General features: G+C 44.0%; 1 protein-coding gene across 1 annotated transcript in view; it reads right to left on the bottom strand.

Annotated features, from left to right (window-relative positions):
* The window catches only part of itpk1a (inositol-tetrakisphosphate 1-kinase a), a 199,805-nt gene that overhangs the window by 73,913 nt on the left and 103,621 nt on the right, over positions 1 to 22,271 (bottom strand). The window lies entirely within an intron of this gene.

Raw genomic sequence — 22,271 nt, forward strand, 5'->3', positions numbered from 1 at the left:
GGCATGGTCTTGCATGCAGACCCTTATCTTTAATTTTGTTACAAAGAGGCAAATTTGCTCGCAATTTACTTTTGAAAGGGTTAGCTAGCATAACAATGTTCCCACAAGAATTTAGTTGCTATGTAATAGGTACCCATTTACGGCAATGAGTCATTTGCAAACAACCAACTCAAAAAGAAACTCAATTGCACTAATTCAATAATTGGAACTCTATAATCATAGGCTTTTAATTTTCTTTTGAAGGCCAATTAGTTCCAAATGCAAAGGCGGGTTATACTCCAGGCATACTCACAGATACCAGAGTTCAGACTCTCCAAACGTGTCACTTAGCATCATTACAAGCTCCCAGAGGCACACATTCTTTGCCCAATCTGCCTGAGCTGGAACTGAACTAAGGTTGCACACATAAGACAAAAGCAGATGATGTCATCAAAGGTAAGAACAGAGAAAGAAAGAGAAATAGGGAGAGAAAAAAGTGAGATAAAGAGAAAGAGAGAGAAAGTGGGAGAGAAAGAGGCTAAAGAGAAAGAGCAAGAACGAAAGAGAGAAAGCTGAGAAAAAAGCTGGGCATCCATGAGGCGCTGTGGGCCATCAGCAGCAGCAGAATTGTATTCCAGCACAATCTGTAACCTCATGGCCCGGCATATTCCTCACTCTACCATTACCAACAAGCCAGGGGATCAACCCTGGTTCAATGAGGAGTGTAGAAGAGCATGCCAGGAGCAGCACCAGGCGTACCTAAAAATGAGGTGCCAACCTGGTGAAGCTACAATTCAGGACAACATGCATGCTAAACAGCGGAAGCAACATGCTATAGACAAAGCTAAGCAATTCCACAACCAACGGATCAGATCAAAGCTCTGCAGTCCTGCCACATCCAGTCGTGAATGGTGGTGGACAATTAAACAACTAACGGGAGGAGGAGGCTCTGCAAACATCCCCATCCTCAACGATGGCGGAGTCCAGCACGTGAGTGCAAAAGACAAGGCTGAAGCGTTTGCAACCATCTTCAGCCAGAAGTGCCGAGTGGATGATCCATCTCAGCCTCCTCCCGATATCCCCACCATCACGGAAGCCAGTCTTCGGCCAATTCGATTCACTCCACGTGATATCAAGAAATGGCTGAGTGCACTGGCTATGGGCCCCGACAACATCCCGGCTGTAGTAGTGAAGACTTGTGCTCCAGAACTAGCTGCGCCTCTAGCCAAGCTGTTCCAGTACAGCTACAACACTGGCATCTACCCGACAATGTGGAAAATTGCCCAGGTATGTCCTGTCCACAAAAAGCAGGACAAATCCAATCCGGCCAATTACCGCCCCATCAGTCTACTCTCAATCATCAGCAAAGTGATGGAAGGTGTCGTCGACAGTGCTATCAAGCGGCACTTACTCACCAATAACCTGCTCACTGATGCTCAGTTTGGGTTCCGCCAGGACCACTCGGCTCCAGACCTCAATACGGCCTTGGTCCAAACATGGACAAAAGAGCTGAATTCCAGAGGTGAGGTGAGAGTGACTGCCCTTGACATCAAGGCAGCATTTGACCGAGTGTGGCACCAAGGAGCCCTAGTAAGATTGAAGTCAATGGGAATCAGGGGGAAAACTCTCCAGTGGCTGGAGTCATACCTAGCACAAAGGAAGATGGTAGTGGTTGTTGGAGGCCAATCATCTCAGCCCCAGGACATTGCTGCAGGAGTTCCTCAGGGCAGTGTCCTAGGCCCAACCATCTTCAGCTGCTTCATCAATGACCTTCCCTCCATCATAAGGTCAGAAATGGGGATGTTCGCTGATGATTGCACAGTGTTCCGTTCCATTCGCAACCCCTCAAATAATGAAGCATACCGAGCCCGCATGCAGCAAGACCTGGACAACATCCAGGCTTGGGCTGATAAGTGGCAAGTAACATTCGCGCCAGATAAGTGCCAGGCAATGACCATCTCCAACAAGAGAGAGTCTAACCACCTCCCCTTACCATCGCCGAATCCCCCACCATCAACATCCTGGGGGTCACCATTGACCAGAAACTTAACTGGACCAGCCATATAAATACTGTGGCTACGAGAGCAGGTCAGAGGCTGGGTATTCTGCGGCGAGTGACTCACCTCCTGACTCCACAAAGCCTTTCCACCATCTACAAGGCACAAGTCAGGAGTGTGATGGAATATTCTCCACTTGCTTGGATGAGTGCAGCTCCAACAACACTCAAGAAGCTCGACACCATCCAAGATAAAGCAGCCCACTTGATTGGCACCCCAGCCACCACCCTAAACATTCACTCCCTTCACCACCGGCGCACTGTGGCTGCAGTGTGTACCATCCACAGGATGCACTGCAGCAACTCGCCAAGGCTTCTTCGACAGCACCTTCCAAACCCGCGACCTCTACCACCTAGAAGGACAAGAGCAGCAAGCACATGGGAACAACACCATCTGCACACTCCCCTCCAAGTCACACACCATCCCGACTTGGAAATATATCGCCGTTCCTTCATTGTCGCTGGGTCAAAATCCTGGAACTCCCTTCCTAACAGCACTGTGGGAGAACCGTCACCACACGGACTGCAGCGGTTCAAGAAGGCGGCTCACCACCACCTTCTCGAGAGCAATTAGGGATGGGCAATAAATGCTGGCCTCGCCAGCGACGCCCACATTCCGTGAACGAATAAAAAAAAGCAAAGAAACAGAACGAGAAAGAAACAGAGCAAGAAAGAGAGAAAGAAAGGAAAGGAGGGAAACAAAGCAAATAATTTTTCTTTCTCCTGCACCACCCCACCCAAACTGTAGGGTGTCCCCATTTAGAATGATTTCAGTAAAGCAGTAAAGAAGGAAGTAAGAAAGAAGACCAAGCGTTTGGTCACCTGTCCTAGTATCTCCTTCTTTGACATCCTTTGGTGTCAAGTTTTGTCTGAATACGCTCCTATGAAGCACCACGGGATGATTTACTAAGTTAAAAGTGTTATATCAATGCACGTTGTTGGATGTGTGAAATTTTCTTACTGAGCCCAGTGTGACTGTGAAATATACCTAGCAGCATAAGCATAAGTTCTTCCAAAATTAAGGTTGTGGCCGGAGAGTGCATTTTGAGATAAACATTAGGATAAAGCACTTGTGGTTACAGGCCCATCACTGCTGGAATCAATTTTGGATGATAAACAAATACAAAAAGCCCGTGAGCATAACATTAAGAAAAATTGGCTTATGCAAGATTTTTCAGCGACTACTCCAAATAAAAGTACTTGATTGGCTGTTAAGCGTTTTGGGATGTCCTGAGGTCGTGAAAGGCGCTATATAAATGTACATTCTTTTTACCCCATACACCAAGGCTAAATACAACAACTATCTTAGTGCTGGCCCAGTTGAGATTAGATAACGCACAAACCTGGAAGAGAATGTGGCAACTTCTGTTCTGAAGAGCTCAGTAGCAAACCATACAGTGAGTCCCTTTACCCATTGGGCCATCAGGGCAGTGTTGGCACTGGTAAGTTGAAGATTCATTACTACTGAACAGATATCAAGTTCTTTAGTTCACTATTTTACCTTTTATGGGCAGGGTAACCGTTTGTTTTTTGTTAAAAGGCAGCTCATTATCCATATCGTTTCTGAATTGCACATAGCATTGTAAATGGATTAAAGCTGCCAGAGAGACAAACAGTTTAAAATAAACTAGAAGGGTAATCTGTTTTAAACAAAGAGCCTAAACATGGAAAGACAGTTAACATTTTTACAATGATAAATGAGATAGAGACTGTTACTGGAAACTTAAATATTTGATATTTAGGTTGATCTCCTCATTCATTCCTTTTGTTGTACAGCATTTTTCAGTTTTAAATGAATGTGACTGGATCCAGTTTCATTAACCCTCACAGGAACTAGAGGGGAAAAAAAATTAAACTGAATCGTTTCCGACAAACTTAAGTCGGTGACAGTTCCCCGCAAGGTTGGTCTCCATCACCAGTTACAGCAGCTAAAGGTATTTTTATACTACAGGAGTGCGGGCGGCTGCAGACACATGGGTCCCCTTCCTCACTGGCTGCACTTCAAGGTTTCAACAATCCCAGGTCCTACTGGCCGACAGCGTCCTACATCCGTGGAAGATAGGGTTTAAGATTCAGCCATCAGGACCAGAGCGCCTGTTGAAGTAAGGGGAGCTAGACCATGCAAGGGGCCTCTGTATTAACAGTGGAGCCCAGCTCGCCCCGAGGCCACTTCCCAGACACGCAATGCCAACACAAGAAATGCAGCATTGTAGGTCAATTCATTTGTAGTCGATGTTTGGTGGGAATTAAAACAAGGCTCCGGTTGGCTAACAGCCACTCAAAAGTCCACAATAAACACAGCCTCTGTTACCACTCCTGGTTCTAAATCACAGTTCCTGCAGTGATGTCAAGGGAGCTCCACACAGGAACGGCACATAAATGGAATATATCTTCACCAGACAGCAAAACATACACATCCGCAGTCTGAGACCAATAATGAACTCAAAAGGTGTGAGTTTATTACCACGAGTCACTTCCTCGCCAGACATCCCATTTGCTGCAGCCCAGGACAAAAGCATTCCTATCTTGTTCATGGCAGACTTAGAGGATTTGAAAGTCAGATATAAATCATTTTTGAAAGAAGTTCGTCATCACTACGCACCCCATTCAGCTGGGGGGTCCCCCAGGATACCTTTTTCAAGACGACCTCATGATTTGGTGGGAGATTAAAATCAAGTTTGTAAATGTCCGATGCATCACAACAACAGCAACTTGCATTTATATAGCGCCTTTAATGTAGTAAAACATCCCAAGGGGCTTCACAGGAGCGTTATCAAACAAAATTTGACACCACTGAATGGTCCGACTGTACCCCCCAAAATGATCTCACTGAGCCGCGACACTCCGTCTCGCAGCCCTGCTGACAGCTGACAAGACTGGTGGATTTGAATGACAGACAGCCCAGGGATTTAAAGCTCAGCGGCTGCTGCTCAGTCACAGCTGCTCAGCACACGTCTGTGGGATTTTCTGATGGGAAAATGTTCAATTCAAATTGCCCCCTTTCCTTAAAAAAAGAAAACACAAAGCTGCGTAATAAAGTTCAGCTTCCAGAAAACCTAGCAGCCAAGGCGTGCCATTTTTAAATTGGTACAGCACTGCGAAGTGTGATCGTCTCGCTGCAGAGAGTGCTCAGTTTTCAAAATAATGAGATTATTTATTTGTCCGCCTTTGTACACAGCTTTGTCCAACCAAGGGTCGGTGCAACAACCGAAAGCGGGAGACCAGACGAGTACTTAACTGAGGCTGGGAGCAAAATGTGCCACGGGAAATCTGGCCATTATCCCACACGCCTTTGTGAAGATTAAAAATCTAATCAAGCAACGCAGTCCCTGCAGAGAAACTACAGGAAAATGGAGTTACTAAAGGTTTCAATTTGCACAATGGGAATATGGGCTCATGAGCAGGTTGGGGTATCTACGGGGCAAGACTGATGTTGTTGTATCTACCCAACTAGAACCCTTTAATATTTAGGGCACATTAACCATCATGGGCGGGCAATGAGTTCTCACAATCTTCCCATTAAAAAAGGAGCCTAAAGGAAAATGGGAATATGATTACCTGAGGCGTGTGTGCGCTACACATTACATTCGCTCCACATAAAGGCAATTGTCTACCCTCATGTCTCACGTTTTTTTTTACGCCTGCAGCCATGTACACCGTTCAAGCTGAAAACTAGGATGGTTGGCAATTCTTTTTTTTTAAATCTCCCACTTGACTCGATTTTTGAGTGAGCCTCGAAATAGAAACAGGCAGGAGTCTTGCGTCAATGTTCAAGTCGGGGTCCTAAGCCAGTTGTACTGCCCACTGGTACTAGATGGTGAGCGACATAACCAGCAGTCCCTTGAAAAGGGAGTATTGCTGGCCGCTCAAAAACAGCTAGGTAAAATTTAATTACTTATTTTTAAAAGGAAGTTGTTGGGGCCAGGAGGAGCTGAATTCTCCTACTGAACCCACAAAAGTCTTCCGGCCCTGATGCTAGCCTGTATATGGCCTCCTGCAATTGCCTCCTCCTCCCTTTAACTGATCACTTCCCACTCAGTTTCGCAGAGAAGCTGCTAGATTCCCTCACCCCCCCACCCCCCCAGATCGGTGAGCTGCCTGTGAGCACTGTTTCAGCACTTGCAGCTCGCCAGCATTATGGCAATGAGGTCCAACCGACTGAGTATGAATAAGAGAGAGAATAAGAACGAACAACAACTTGCATTTATATAGCGCCTTTAATGTAGGAAGAAGTCCCAAGGTGCATCACAGGAGTGTAATAAGACAAAATTTGACACCGAGCCAAAGGAAGAGGTATTAGGACAGGTGACTAAAAGCTTGGTTGAAGAGATAGGTTTGAAGGAGCATCTTAAAGAACATAAGAAATAGGAGCAGGAGTAGGGCATACGGCCCCTCGAGCCTGCTCCGCCACTCAATAAGATCATAGAAACATAGGAACAGGAGTAAGCCATTCAGCCCCTCGTGCCTGCTCCGCCATTTGATAAGATCATGGCTGATCTGTGATCTAATTCCATATACCTGCCTTTGGCCCATATCCCTTAATACCTTTGGTTGCCAAAAAGCTATCTATCTCAGAATTAAATTTAGCAATTGAACTAGTATCAATTGCCGTTTGCGGAAGAGAGTTCCAAACTTCTACAACCCTTTGTGTGTAGAAATGTTTTCTAACCTCACTCCTGAAAGGTCTGGCTCTAATTTTTATACTGTGCCCCCTACTCCTAGAATCATGGTTAATCTTCAACCTCAACTCCACTTTCCCGCCTGATCTCCGTATCCCTTGATTCCCTTTGTGTCCAAATATTCATTGATCTCAGTCTTGAATATACTCAACGACTGAGCATCCACAGCCCTCTGGGGTACAGAATTCCAAAGATTCACAACCCTCTGAGTGAAGGAATTTCTCATCTCAGTATTAAATGGCCGACCCCTAGTTCTAAACTCTCCAGCCAGTGGAAACAACCTCTCAGCATCCACCCAGTCAAGCCCTCTAAGAATTTTATACGTTTCAATGAGATCACCTCTCATTCTTCTAAACTCCAGAGATTACAGGCCCATTCTACACAATCTCTCCTCATAGGACAACCCTCTCATCCCAGGAATCAATCTAGTGAATCTTCGATGCACCCCCTCGAAGGCAAGTATATCCTTCCTTAGGTAAGGAGACCAAACTGTACACTGTACTCCAGGCGTGGTCTCACCAGAGCCCTATATAATTGCAGCAAGACCTCCTTACTTTTATACTCCAACCCCCTTGTAATAAAGACTAGCATACCATTTGCCTTCCTAATTGCTTGCTGCACCTGCATGATAACTTTCTGTGATAGTGTACAAGGACACCCAAATCCCTCTGACTACCAATATTTCTTAGTCTCTCACCTTTTAAAAAATATGTTGCTCTTCTATTCTTCCTACCAAAGTGGATAATTTCACATTTCCCCACATTATACACCATCTGCCACCTTCTCGCCCACTCACTTAATCTATCTATAACCCCTTGCAGCCTCTTTGCATCTTTCACAGCTTACTTTCCCACCTAGCTTTGTATCGTCAGCAGAGTGAGGTGGAGGGGCAGAGGGGTTTAGGTAGGAATTCAAGAACTTAGGGCCTGGGCGGCTGAAGGCATGGCCACCAATGGTGGGGCGAAGCGAGTGGGGGATGCACAAGAGGCCAGAGTTTAAGGAACGCATTGTTTTTGGATGGTTGTAGGGCTGGAAGATGTTACAGAGATAGGGAGGGGTGAGGCCATGAAGGGATTTGAACACGAGGATGAGAATTTTAAAATTGAGGCATTGGTGGACCAGGAGCCAATGTAGGTCATGGGCACATGAGTGATGGGTGAACGGGACTTGGTGCAGCTTGGAATGTGGGCAGAGTTTTGGATGAGTTCAAGTTTATGGAGGGTGGAAAATAGTATGCCAGCCAGGATAGCATTGAAATAGTCGAGTCTGGTAACAAAAGCGGGGATGAGGGATTCAAGTGGCAGAAAAGTTGAGGCAGGGGCGGAGATGAATTAGTGTAAATGTAGGAGGAAGTTACCAGGCAGGAGATCAGAACAGCAACAAGGATAGTCCAAGTGGTTTATGCTGCTCCTGTCCTCTTCACCCAGATTCCAAGGTTCTTGGACATTTTTCTTTGATAATGTATGAAAGCCATTCTTATATCAAAATGTATGCACGCTAGAGGCAGCTCGAGTGACTGACAGCTCCAACTGAAAGTCAGGTGCTTCCTTTTGCAAACAATTTCCAGTTGTTATAGGGTTAAGATCAATTATTAAGTCCAATTTTTTGGCACAGTTCTGCTTATTTATTTACTTTTTTAAAAAGTTTGAATACATCTTAAAGTTGGAATGTTGGCTATCAGTTTTTCCACTGAGTGCCGTACACAACAAAACATGAGGTTTGATTGAAAAAGGGAGAAAAACTGTTGCTATGGTTGCAGTAAGTGCCCAGGTCCAGTGTACTTTGGATGTCTGCCATTTCCCAAAAATGCCCTCAATTGCTCTGGCAGCTTGACAGAAGCCTTGAATGAACAAATGACTACTGCCGGCAAATTCTTTTGGAATGGGTTTGTGTTGCTTCATTCTCTGCAGATACAATGAGCCGTCAACATTTTTTAGTCTCTTGAGGGTTTGTTTGCTCAAGAATCACAAAAACCATGAGACGACTTTAGACCAAGGTTTAAAGACACAGTGCCCCACAAACATATTTTGTATTTTTCTCCCTTTCTTTCATGAAGGCAATTGAACCTCCGGCCTCCTTGGTCATTGTGGATCAGTGCAACACTAGGTCATGCCTTTAATTACTGAGGAGCTAAGATTTAGGTTTCTCTCCTCCACTTCCTACCCACTCCTACCAAAGGTGCTGATTCTTGCATGTTTATGGTTTCAGGGAGCCATCCATTGCCTCTCCCAAGAGGCCCATTCTCCATGTTTGAAGCTATGTGTATGTGGGCAGGCTATTTGGTTGTAAAAGGCATCACCACTAAGCCTGAACTCTCCTGATTTTGACACACGATACTGTCCAGCAGGGAACACTGGATGGCAATTGGCATCTGGAACCGTGGCTAATTTCTCTTCCCTTCCCTCCCCACTCCCTTGAACCCAGGGACACTGAAGCCAAATGCAGTGCTCCTACAGCTACCCTGGCTGAAAGCAGCAAACCAAGCACAGACTGGGGATTTAAATCTGGGACATTCCTGGTGTGTCTGGCTGAATATCACACCAAATGATACAGTTCCCCACTGAGCCACAAACTACATGTTAGTTTTCAAATTACACACACACACACACACACACACACACACAAACTTAAACTCTCCCACCCTACCAAAGGTGCCATATTGTCCCACCCCCACCCCGAGGGCAAAGCAGTTTGGTCTCAAGAGCTGTCCATGGCAGCTGTCGGTCTCAGTTCCAGAACCAATGGGACTGTTTTGTTTCAAAGTTGCATTTCATGGTCATTTTGCAGGTGAATCTTTGACACCCCATGTCCCATCTCCCACACTTTATGGGAAGTTCTATGCAAGCAGTAGCATAAAACTATGGCTGAGTTTACACCTGCAGTCCAAAGTGGATATCATTCCCTTCTGAAAATTTCAGAAGCAGTTTCTTTCTGCATTTCTTTCTCCGCCCTGAATTGAGAGGACATTCTCAACACCAGCAGACAGCATTCATTTTGAACAGCCACATAATGAGTTGCATCTGCTTCAAATGCAATTCACAAGTCAGAAGCATCCCACACAGCTGCGAGTGGGGTTAACACAGCAACAACATGAGCCTAAAAAAAGGATAATTTCATCCAGCAGCCAACAATCACAGAAAAAAAAAATTCCTCCCCACCAAACTACAGAAAAAACACACAACAGGTCACAATTAGGTGCAGCACAAGAGGCTTTTTAAAATATTATTTGTTCTCAGGACGTGGGCAAGATTTGCAAGGCCGGCATTTATTGCTCATCCCCAATTGCCCAGAGAAGGTGCTGGTGGGCCTTCTCCTTGAACCGCTGCAGTCCTTGTGGTGAGGGTGCTCCCACATGAAGTTGGGTAGGGAATTCCAGGATGCTGACCCAGGGACGATGAAGGGACAGCGATGTGCAGCGAATATTCCACTAAATTCCTGACTTGAACCTTGTAGATCCTGGACAGGTTCCTAGGGGTCAGGAGGTTAGCCACTCATCGCAGAGTACTCAGCCTCTGCCCTGCTCTTGTAGTGTTGATAAGGCCGTTCAGTTCAACTTCCGGTCAATGGTGATCCCCAATATGTTGATGGTGGGGGATTCAGCGATGGTGGTGCCATCGAAGATTAAGTGGAGATGGCTGAGCTTTCTCTTGTTCGAGATGGCCATTACCTGGTACCTATTTGGGGCAAATGTTACTTGCTATTTATCAGACCAAGCCTGGATGTTATCTGCTGTAGACTGGCATGAGCTACTTCATTACTGAAATTGTGAATGGAGCTGAACACTGTGGAATCGTCAACAAACAGCTCCTTACGATGGATAGTAGGTCATTGATGAAGCAGCTGAAGATAGTTGGGTTAAGTACACTGCCCTGAGAAACTCTTTGAGTGATGTTCTGGGGTTGTAATCACTGGCCTCCAACAACCACAACCATCATCCTTTCTGTCAGGTGCGACCCCTCATTTACTTCAATTTTGATAGGGCTCCTTGATGCCATACTCGGTCAAATGCTACCTTGGTGTAGAAGGCAATTACTCTCATTTCTCTTGTGGCGTTCAGCTCTTGCATCCATGTTGGGATCAAGGCTGTGATGAGGGCTGGAGTCAAATGGTTCTGGCAGAACCCGAACTGAGCATCGGTGAGTAAGTCACGGTAAGTAGGTGTGGCTAGATGGCACTATTCTTACCATCACTTTACTGATGTTGCGAAGAGGCTGATGGCGGTAATTGATCGGGTTGGATTTATCATAATTTTTGTAGCTAGGAAATACCTGGGCAATCTTCAACATTGTCAGTGTCAATAGCTGTACTGGAACAGCTTGGCTTGATGGCGTAATGAGTACGCTACATTATACAACGGTAATACAAGTATCTATGGCCATGATTGATCAACGTGGCAAGCACCCACTCCAAGCTGGACTATCAATGAAGTGCATCACGTCTCTACGGCAACCGAGGACAACTAAAACCACACAGCAAATTACAGATTAGCAACTGGCAGACAGCCGATAGCAGGCCGCCAGGCTGCACTCTGAGCTGGGGAAAAAGCAACAGGCAAAAAAATAATAGCTAGAGTAACAAGTCAACTTGGAATTTTAAAATTTCTATTTCAGGCTGCACATGCAAGGCATTTTATACCTTAAGGATTATTAACTATAGTTATGCTAACAATTGAAATGCACCAAGATCAGTAAATTTAAAGAATCAGAAATCTACTTCCAATTAAAAAATCTTTATTGAACACAGTATCACTAATTAAAAAACAAAAATGATTTACTAAAGTGTATTCGGATACATAGTAACTCAACAAGGGCGGAAGATGGGAGAGAGAGCTGCCATTCTAGGACAGCAGGGCTGATAGGCACGCATTGTTTGAAACGAGAAAGAAAGAGAAAAAAAATGCATCTGTGGACATCAGCCAGTGAGAATTTTTGGTGGATAGGAGCTCCGCCATTTTGCACTTCATCTTATACTTGAATCACAGATTCAGTTTTATTGGGTGAAATTCCGGGGCAGGTAGAGCCACGTTATACACGAGTTTACGGTGGGGCCGGGGCGGGGGGGGACATCATGGGGGCACATCACTGCAGCTGCATTCTCTTGCTCCGGGAGTTTTGATAAATGCATTGGCAGCATATTCACCCTCACACTCGTGTTGGAGCAAGCATACAGCTTAGACTCCCCTGGAACTGCCAGCTATAAAAAAAGTGTTGCTCGTAAAATGGATTTTACAAATGCAGTCTATTTTGATAAATGTCACTTCAAATTAAACTCTCTTCTGTTGATCATAAAAAGTCACACTTCATTCTTTAGGAGTGACACTCATTTTGGTTTGAAATGCCATAAAATTTCACACTTCAAAATAAACACGGCCCCTTTAGCTCCTCTAAAGTCAACCTGAAGCATGCTTCTCCTGCAATCCATTACCTAGGTTTTCATGGCAGTAGGTCTTCAGGATAAGGAGGATGGCACTGTGGAGAGCTGGCATCTCTCTTTGTCTAATGAGACCCGCACACTTAATCAATCATTCACCTGTAACCATGAAACCACTTCAGACTACAAACTGGTATGGGTAACAGAATCACTCGGACACAAATAAATATTAAAAGAGTACAAAATGGCAGGGGGGGTGGGGGGGAAAGAGTTAGAGGCTGCAGTTAAATCATCCACTCAGGCTGGGGTTTGAGAATAATTTACTTAGCTGCTCAACAGGAGGTAGACTGTGCTTCCAATGCTGAACATGCTGTACAAGTCACTTCTTCATTCAACCTGTCTGAACAAGCAGGTGAAGCTTCACTGCCTGTGCACATGCATCTACGGTACAGTTAGAGCAGCTATACAAGGATTTGAAATGTTACTAATGAACAAAGTTCAACAATCAAAGTAAAAACTGTTAAAGGAAGCCAAGTTCTAACAGCTAAACCAGATTCAAAGAGCAAGCATCTAGGATATCACCATCTTCATAATCAGAAATGGCTCATGAAAAGAGAAAAGAACAACTCTGTGTCAGGATTTGGGGGGTTTTGTGCTAGGTATTCACTCAGGTTCAGTATCACCGGACCTCGTGTCCCCCACAATCGAAAATGGACTTTTTCTGCCTAATATCTAGTTAGACAACAGCAGTACGCATAGGTTGTAACAGAGAAGCCGTACTTAGTGTACTGGCTATTGAAATATCAACAACAACAACAACTTGCACCTTTAATGTAGTAAAACATCCCAAAGACGCTTCACAGGTGCATTATCGTACAAAATTTGACACCGAGCCACAAAAAGAGATATTAGAACAGGTGACCAAAAGCTTGGTCAAAGAGGTAGGTTTTAAGGAGCGTCTTAAAGGAGAAGAGAGTTGTAACACTATGTGAATTCTCCTCTCTTTACGGAAGGGAACTTTACCAAGATGAAGCACAGTTTCAAATTATCAACTGGTTTATTTACATAAAAATACACTAATGAACAGTATAGAGTTTTCACAGTGAGAACAATCAGCTTCCTAATGCTCTTTGGTTATGAAAAATAATAAAGATGAAACATAACCTTTCCTAGCTCTTGAAACATTTGCCTGAGGAAGGAGAAAATCTCCGAAAGCTTGTGAATTTAAAATAAAATTGCTGGACTATAACTTGGTGTTGTAAAATTGTTTACAATAGCTAAACTAATACAGACTTTAAAAATGCAGACAGCTTCTCGATACTAAGAACTGTAAGAACATAAATCACTCTGTGTCTGAAGGAGGGTGGGAGTGGTAGACCGAACTCCGCCCCTTAAATCGATCAGTGGAGACTCAGTACGCAGCTGTCAAGCACACTTACTACCCTGAGGTGAACACCTGAGATTAGAAGTTGGCCCCGGGCTGTAGCGCAAAACGGGCAGTGTCGGATCGGCCGCTTGTCATACATGCTGCACAATATTCAGTTCCAATGAAGTCAATGGGATTGAATATCAGGCGGGGCATATAACAGGCAGAAGATCTGATATTGCCCATTTTGAGCTACTGCCTGAGACAAATTTCCACCCCTTAGTCTTTAACGTAGGTGTAGGAGGCTTCCACACATCTGCCTTGCTAATTTTCCCCCCACCACCATGCAAACATAATGGAATGACACCTGGACCTTCAGGTATCGCAAGGAGCCCTCGTCTCACAATTATCCAAAATGTTTGTGACTGTACATAATCATCCTTTCTTTCAATAACTATTAACATAGTCAAGAAAAATGCTGAATCTGGCAATACAAAAATATTATAAGTTTAAAAATCCAGCTCAGGCAACACAGGTAAGATCCAACTTGCCGCATTTCCACTCATACAGCAGTTTATTGTGTCTCTTTAATGTCCAAAGCACTGCACGCACAACAGATCAGTTTGAAGTTGAGTGACTCGTGTAGGCAAAATGTGGCAGTCATTTTGTAGACAGTAAGATCCTGCAAACAATAATGAGATGAATGGGCAGTTAATCTGTTTTTGATGTTGTTGGTTGAGGGAGGAATGTTGGCCAGGACAATAGGAGAACTCCTTACTCTTCTTTGAACAGTACCATGGCATCTTAAATGTACTATTAAACTACCTGAGCAGTCAAATAAAACTTCAATATCACACCTCTAACCTCACTACAGGCACTATCCCAGTTTTATTCCCCACCTTCCTTTGACTGACACTATGCCCGAACAGTAGCTTCTTTCCTTTTGATGTGGAGATGCCGGTGAAGGACTGGGGTGGACAAATGTAAGGAGTCGTACAACACCAGGTTATAGTCCAACAGCTTTATTTGAAATCACAAGCTTTCGGAGCTTTGGTCCTTCGTCAGGTGAGTGAAGGGTTCCATAAAGGCACAGCATATATAGTCAGAGAACAATGCCTGGTGATTACAGATAATCTTTCCAACTGCCCGTTATCACAGCTCGGCAGAGAGATAATCACAGCAATCAAAGGAGTGGATGGTGTTCAGACAGGTTAGTCAGGAAAACATTACATCCAAGACTAATGAATACACAAGGGGTCAGATCACAAAGACCGAGAGAGAGAGAGAGAGAGACAGAGACCCGAAAGGCAGAGAGAGAGAGAGAGAATGACCAGTTGTATTAAAGACAGATAACTTTTCTTCGCTGGTGGGGTTACATGTAGCGTGACATGAACCCAAGATCCCGGTTGAGGCCATCCTCATGGGTGCGGAACTTGGCTATCAATTTCTGCTCGACGATTTTGCGTTGTCGTGTGTCTCGAAGGCCGCCTTGGAGAACGCTTACCCGAAGATCGGAGGCTGAATGTCCTTGACTGCTGAAGTGTTCCCCGACTGTCGCCAGACAGGAGGGTTCCCTCCCAGTCGGGGAACACTTCAGCAGTCAAGGACTGATTATTCCAGGACTTAATTCACATCAGGCCAAGCAGGAAAAAGCAGCTCTCTTCAAAAGAGATACTACAGTCCAGTTGCCACAGTCCTCCATGTATGCTTTATTTACCAACCTCAGGGACTGCTCATTCACTCATTCACCTGAATACAGGTTCTGTTTGAAGCAGCGTCCGGAGAGGAAACTGTCTCTTTAAACACGTATCCCGGTTAGAGCCAAGGAAGTTCCACCCCAGTATGCAGCTTAAAGCTGGTTGCTGTGTGCAACCTGAAGAAAGGCGAGCGCAGAGATATTTTTGTGTACATCCCAATGTTTCTCTTCTGCTCCATCACATTGCTGACAAATCAGTCACAAAGCCTGCAAAAGGCAGTAATGAGATATATTTTTCCTTCAAACTACCCATGGGTTCAGCATTGCAGATTTTTAAAAAAATTCTTCCTCTCTTTTCAGTAATTCCTTCTCCAATTATCTCCTCTTCCAAATAAGAAGATAGGAACAGGAGTAAGCCATTTAGCCCCTCGAGCCTGTTCCGCCATTCAATGAGGTCATGGCTGATCTGTGACCTAACTCCATATACCCCCCTTAGTCCCATATCCCTTAATCCCTTTGGTTAACAAAAACCTATCAATCTCAGATTTAAAATTAACAATTGAGTTAGCATCAACTGCCACTTGTGGAAGAGAGTTCCAAACTTCTACCACCCTTTGTGTGTAGAAGTGTTTCCTAACTTCACTCCTGAAAGTCCTGGCTCTATTTTTTAGGCTATGTCCCCTAGTCCTAGACTCCCCATCCAGCGGAAATAGTTTCTATCTATCTACCCTATCAGTTCCCCTTAATATCTTGAAAACTTTGATCAAATCACCCCTTAATTTTCTAAATTCCAGGGATTACAACCCTAGTTTGTGTAATCTCTCCTCGTAATTTAACCCTTGGAGTACAGGTATCATTCTAGTAAATGTACAGTGCACTCCCGCAAGGCCAATATATCCCTCCAACGGTGTGGTGCCAAGAACTGAACACAGTACTCCAGGGCTTTGTATAGCTGTAGCATAACTTCTACCCCTTGTATTCTAGTCCTCTAGATATAAAGGCCAGTATTCTATTAACCTTTTTGATTATTTTCTGTACCTATCCATGACCTTTTAATGATCTACGTACATGGACACCTAAGTCGCTTTGGACCTCCACTGTTTTGAGCTTTTCGCCATTTAGAAAGTACTCTGATCTATCCTTTTTAGGTCCAAAGTAGATGACCTCACACTTGCCAACATTGAAATCCATTTGCCACAGTTTTGCCCATTCACTTAATTTATTAATATCTCTCTGTAATTTTATGCTTCCATCTACACTGCTTACAATGCTGCCTATCTTTGCGTCATCGTCAAACTTGGACATGAGGCTCTCTATCCAGTCATCTAAGTCATTAATAAATACAGTGAATAGATGAGGTCCCAACACAGATCCCTGTGGGACACCACGATTCATATCTTGCCAAATTGAGTACCTGTACATTATCCTACACTCTGTCTCCTGCTGCTCAGCCAATTTCCTAACCAGGTCAATAATTTGCTCTCAATTCCATGAGCTACAACTTTAGCTAACAGTCTCTTATGAGGAACTTTATCAAATACTTTCTGGAAGTCCACGTAAACAACATCCATAGAATGTACGAACTCCTTGCTGGGATACGGTTCTGCTGGCACTAGTTGCTATTCGGTACTTCGCCCAAGTGCCTATTATTCACGTGAGAGCCTCAATAGTAAGTGTAGGCAAGCTATTTGATGGTTTAGCGCATCACAGCCACGCCTAAACCAATCCTCACCCAGTGACCACACACACATGCAATTCCAATAGGAGGCTATTGGATAACGATCAGAAGGAGAAACCCAGGAATCCCCAGGTCATTTGTGGTGCCCTGCCAACTTGCTGGGTGAAATCAGGCCAGGTGTCAAATCTGTGGTATTCTTGTTCACTTGTTTTTTTTAAATTAAAGTGCAGCTTCGTACTTTGAAATCCAATAACAAAATCAAACAAAATGCAGGTTGTGTGGCATGGCATGTGGATTTATGTGCACATCCCAACAGAAAATGACCACGAAACAAAAGTAAATGCACAATTAATCAGAAACATGACCAAAAGCAAACCAGACTGAGCCAGTACTGCACTGTAACGTCTGTGACATCTCCAGTACCAGTCAGCGCAACAAAAATGAAATATTTGACGCAGTTGCATGGTTTGAAAAGGAGCACAGGAAGAACCGCAAGAAGTCTGCCAGACAAGGCGCGCTCTCGTTTCTGGCTTTGCTGAATATCACCGCTCAGTTCCCAAGGGTGACGGTGAACTCCCAGTGGCTCACTACGCTAACTCTTCCCACACATTCCAATCTTCTCATCTTTGGCCTCCTAAACCATTCCAGCCAAGCTCAATGCAGACATCAGGAACAGTGTCATTTCCTGGGCACTCTGCAGCCTTCTAGCCTGAACAATGACTTCAGACTTTTAGCTGTCTCCTCCACTTTCCTCCTGGTTTTTCCTCTTCGCATTGCTCCTTTATATATTGGAGCTGTGTTACTTATCTTCTGTCTTTCTAATGGCCTTCTCATAAACTTTCTGTATCGATCAATGCTTTTCACCTCATTCCAGTTTTTAAAAAGAATTGATTCGTGAGATGTTAAACCCATTCCTTGCTGTCTTATACTAATATTTAACTTACTTGACCCACGACTTTTGCATATTTTTGTCCCATTCCCACCCACCAATTCAGCCAGTCCTATAAAAGGGCTGCATGCCTCCTTTATTCAGCTCTGAACAACACTAACCTGTCTTTTCTCGATACAAATGCTGGCATATCCACGGTGTATTTCTAGAAGTTTCTGTTATATATCAGATTCCCAGTATTTGTAATTTTCATCTCTAACCTCATTTTGCTGATGTTTTACGTCAGTGTCTACAGAAGCAGCTTAAAAGTGGCATGAAATACAGCTATAGTGTTCAAGATCCCGGCTTCCTTGCAAAGATCGAACCCATGCTGTGCCAAAAATAAGAAAAACTGAAAAAGCTGGAAGTACACAACAGGTCAGTTAGTATCTGACAAGAGGGCAGACAGCTTCACGTTTCACGTGTAGACTGTCGGAACCTGAACTGTTCTACATCCTAAACGTCCACCTTTCCTTTGTCTTTTCAGATGGTGATGGACCAGCTGTTGTATTTCTAGCATTGTCTGTTATTTGAGATGTCCAACATTTGTACTTTTTTCTTTTCAACTCCACAGTACCTTTTAAGAATCGAGGACAAAAGGAAATCATATTTTTGATAGTGGCGACACTCATTTTACTGAAACCACGGCAAATTTTTTTTAAATAATAAAATTAATGAACAATTCTGTCCTTTCTTATCTGAAGCAAGATTTGGTGCAAAGATGTTGAACTGAAACCTTGAGAGAAAAAAAAATACTTGAAAGAAAGCAATGACATGATGGAGGAAATGGGCCATTGACGTCACACCAAGCCACGTGGATCAGGAGGCTCGCTGAGTGTGCTGGATCGGTGGCAGTAGGGACTTTATAATAAGCCGCAGCATCCCTGGGCTAGAGGAGAAAGGAAAACAACTGGAGTCCAACACTCCTGATTGCCGTCAGTAGTCCCTGTTAGAAAGTAAGAGTGTGTATTGTGACACACCTATGCTCAAATAACCTGCAGAGGCTCGTGAAGAACATGCTCATGCGGGCAACTTACAGGAGGGCTGCCATCGCCTGTGGAATCATACATCAGCCAGTGCCTTCAGGACAGTAGAAAAGTAACTGAAAAGCTAAACCAACTGCTTCACTGCGCAAGAGGTAAACTATAGGGATTTTTGGCCAAGGTGAACCTGCATCACTCACAGGCAGCAAAAAACAAATGGCCATGTTCAATGCCATTTGTTTCTTTGTTTTTGCAACATAAAATGTCACCCTAGCCTTCACAGTAAAATCCTTGTTTATATTTCCAAGGAATTTGGAGAAGGAAAAAAAAACAGCTAATTTAATCTGGCAAAAGAACCAGCACAAATGAGCTGGCACAGGCCTGGGCCGAGTGGCCTCCGACTGAGCTGTCCGATTGTATGATTCTATTTACTCCACAATGTAATGTCTCAGTCCTATCAAAACAAACAGATCCAAATTTTTTTAAGAAGTGACGTAACTCTTTCCAGTTCACAGAATGATTCATAGAATCTTGGATAGGCAAAGGACTTCAATTACCAATTTGCAATATTTTTTAAAAGTATCAGCTTTTCCAACTAAACTATGGCAAGCCAACCATTTTTTAAAAAAAACATTGTCGTCCATACTCTCATCTCCTTGCTCTTCCAAATGTCCTGCTTCATCCCAGTTACGCCAGAGTGTTTTCTTATTGGCTCATGAGTGGTGTGCATTGCAGGATAGACTTGGGACTGATTGTGCTTCAATCAACTGCCTGGCCTGAGAATTGGTGGAAGTCCCTCACCGGGGAATAACTGGATTAAAACACTGCGAGGTGAAGGCAGCTGGTGGCGATTTTATTAAATGGAAGCCATTAGGGGTGGGGATCTGGGAGAGAGGAAACACCAATCTCCAACCTCAAGCAGTCATTACAAAGGAAGCATTTGCAGAGACCAGAAGGGCAGAGATGCCAGGCTTAACTTGTCAAATGTGGTCAAGTGAGTAGTCACTTGTGTTTTATGAAAAGGGTTCTCATGACTACAGCATCCTGGACCAAGAATAGATTCCCCCAACGCTCATCTGGAATGGGGAATGATGCACAAAAGGCTTCAGAATGGGAATAAAATAATTTAAAAGGGATGGGGAGGGGAAACAAACAGAAACCCTCTGTGAAGACTGGGATTGGAAGTCTGGTATTTCAGTATGGCAGCAAGGTAACCAGGGTGCTGTAAACATGTGAAATTGTTCCAAAGCATTTATTCCTCACTTAGGCTAGTTACTCAATTGACAACATCTGATGTGTTTAAAATACTGTGAAGAGTTTAAGCAGGGGGTCTTCTGGAATACCTGGTGGAAAAAAAGACTTGCATTTATATAGCGCCTTTCATGACCTTAGGATATCTCGAAGCACTTTACAGCCAACGAAGTACTTTTTGAAGTGTAGTCACTATTGTAATGTAGGAAACTCCTACAAACAGTAAAGAAATAAATGACCAGATCATCTGTTTTAGGTGCTGGTTGAGGGATAAGTGTTGGCCAGGACACCGGAAGAACGCCTCTTCTCTTCTTCAAATAGTGCAGCCACCAGAGAGGGCAGATGGGGTCTCAGGTTTAACATCTCATCTGAAAGAAGGTACCTCCGACAGTGCAGCACTCGCTCAGTACTGCGCAGATGCGCCAGCCTAGATTACGTGCTCAAGTCTTGAACCCATGACCTTATGATTCAGAGGTGAAAGTGCTACCGTGAAGCCAAGGCCGACACCTTGGTGAGAACAGTCACAGCTTCAGAATAGCAATGGAAAGAATGCATCAGAAAGAACTTATCTTCTTTGTGGAAAAAAAAAGCAGTAAGAATTCATGAATTGTTTTATTTGATACAGCAAATGTCACTTTGCATTATTCAATGTATGACAGCATTGAAATGAAGAGATTTTGCCATACACCAGCTAGTGAGACACAGCCCCTCTTCAGGCAACCACCATTCAAAAATCAAATATGAGTCAAGAGTTTCCAAAGTAAACAACTTTGTTGGGCAAACCAAAATAGCCATTTCGCAGAAGCTCATAATCCTGGGATAAAAAAAATGTGGCTAAAATACTTGTTCACATTTAACCACTGGGAATTGATGTCATTTTGCATTACACTGGTTCAAAGAGCAATCAGGGCGGTCTCCTTAAGTGAATAGAACTAGCCAGGAGGTATCACAATACATTTAAATCAGGGCTGCGGGCCTAACTTTTGAATTTGAGGAGTGAAGCTAGGTTCCCAGAATTCTTTAGCTTGGAGCTACTGTACTGGCAGGGGCAAGAAACAGGGTTAGCATTAGAATACATTACAAGGAGACATCTTTATGCAATTACTGCATATTTTTTTTAAAACAGTAAATCAAAGCCAAATGCGAGACATGAGGCTACGGGAGTGCAGGTGCAACGTGGATAACAATTAAGCCTCAGACTCCCTATAATTGCAGGCCATGTAGCTGGTTAAAAGTATTTCAGCATGAAGGAAAAAAGACTTCCACCCCACAAAGAAAATCTCCTTAAAAAGGCAGAGGGCATCCATGGGGAGGTATTCCAAAATATTTAGATAATGTAAATAGCAGGAAAACCAGAACAATGCCTGGCAGAACATACAAAAATCATTCTTAAAGTTCAAGGGGAAGTGCTTAGCAATCCAAGTACTTCCCGACAGGGCATCATTTAAGGCGCACCTTGTAAAAAAAAAAGTTACTGTAATCACAGTATTCCTGTCCACAATATAAAGCATAGAAATTCCTTTACTTGGAATGTGAAGTTTTGCTTCGTGGAAAACTCCAGGCTGAAAAGAAACTGAATCCGTCAACCAGGCCTCAAATTTGAAAAAGAAAAGACAAATGCCTTCCACAATTCCTCTGTTAAAGTTTTATCATCGAGAGCGAGGAGCCGGGATCACATTTAGAAATGCCCATAGGGAGTAAAATATACATTTTGCAAGAGCCAAGTTCGTGGCACCACGGGTGGCTCTGCTGCACAGGAGGGGAGGAATAAGAGTGGCAGGGCTATATTGATAAGGGGTTCAAATGTAAGGGGAACAGATAGGCGTTTCTGCGGCCGCAAACGTGACTCCAGGATGGTATGTTGCCTCCCTGGTGCTAGGGTCAAGGATGACATGGAGCGATTGCAGGGCATTCTGGAGGGGGAGGGTGAACAGCCAGTAGTCGTGGTCCATATCGGTACCAACAACATAGGTAAAAAAAGGAATGAGGTCCTACAAGGTGAATTTAAGCAGTTAGAAGATAAATTAAAAACTAGAACCTCAATGGTAGTGATCACAGGATTACTACCAGTGCCACGTGCTATTGAGTATAGGAACAGGAGAATAGACCAGATGAATGCGTGGCTGCAGGGATGGTGTAGGAGGGAGGGATTCAGATTCCTGGGACATTGGGACCGGTTCTGGGGAAGGTGGGGCCTGCACAAGTGGGATGGGTTACACCCGAGCAGGACCGGGACCAATGTCCTCACGGGGGTGTTTGCTAGTGCTGTTGGGGAAGGTTTAAAC

The sequence above is a fragment of the Heptranchias perlo genome, chromosome 10, assembly GCF_035084215.1.
Source record: "Heptranchias perlo isolate sHepPer1 chromosome 10, sHepPer1.hap1, whole genome shotgun sequence".
In the NCBI taxonomy this organism is placed as follows: Eukaryota; Metazoa; Chordata; class Chondrichthyes; order Hexanchiformes; family Hexanchidae; genus Heptranchias; species Heptranchias perlo.